The sequence below is a fragment of the Pristis pectinata genome, chromosome 18, assembly GCF_009764475.1.
Source record: "Pristis pectinata isolate sPriPec2 chromosome 18, sPriPec2.1.pri, whole genome shotgun sequence".
Taxonomy (NCBI): domain Eukaryota; kingdom Metazoa; phylum Chordata; class Chondrichthyes; order Rhinopristiformes; family Pristidae; genus Pristis; species Pristis pectinata.
The window spans coordinates 23,475,856-23,476,565 of NC_067422.1; positions in this window are offsets into that span (position 1 = coordinate 23,475,856).

The following is a 710-nucleotide window of genomic DNA, read 5'->3' on the forward strand; positions in this document are numbered from 1 at the left end:
CCCAGGATGGCTCTGCCACCCCACTCCCTGCATCCTCCATACCCATGATTGGGACAAGTACCCATTCCCCAGCTGCTGGAAGAGTGCTCTTGTATTGTGGTGTTCCCTTTCAATGGTTGCTAACAAATTTCACAATCATTTTAGAGTTTTTCAAAAATACTTTGAGAGCTTATGGTGCCATTTTAATGTCAGAAAAGTGGTGTAGATAAATTTGAGTCCCCTGTGGTAAATCTTATTGTTATCCTTCCTCATTATTGATTGGCATAGAGAGACTGAGGCACAAATACAAGACTTGATAACTTTTTTTCTTTAAATACTGTTTGGAACCAACTCTTTGCTGGTACAATTGTTAATGCTGAATTTTCTTAGATAATGGTGAATATTATATCTTCACATTCTGCAATAATATCTTGAACTGCCCTGGTTTTACATGGACTTTGAAATCTTTGTCTCTCTTCTGGGGAGCCCTGTTTCTATGATCCCGAGTCTTTTCCTCAGATAAATATTTTGGCTTTGTATTTGGTTTAACCAGTCAAACTCATTTTACACTCCCTGAGCACATATTAATATGCTTCTCAAATTTCTTAATGCTCAGCAGATACTTTCGGAGTTCCTCTATCAGTTTTGAGTTCATTTTTTCACCTCACTTCCAATTGACTCTGTTTACTTAAAGTGATGCCATCTCGGTCTATATTTGCCTTTCTTAGGCA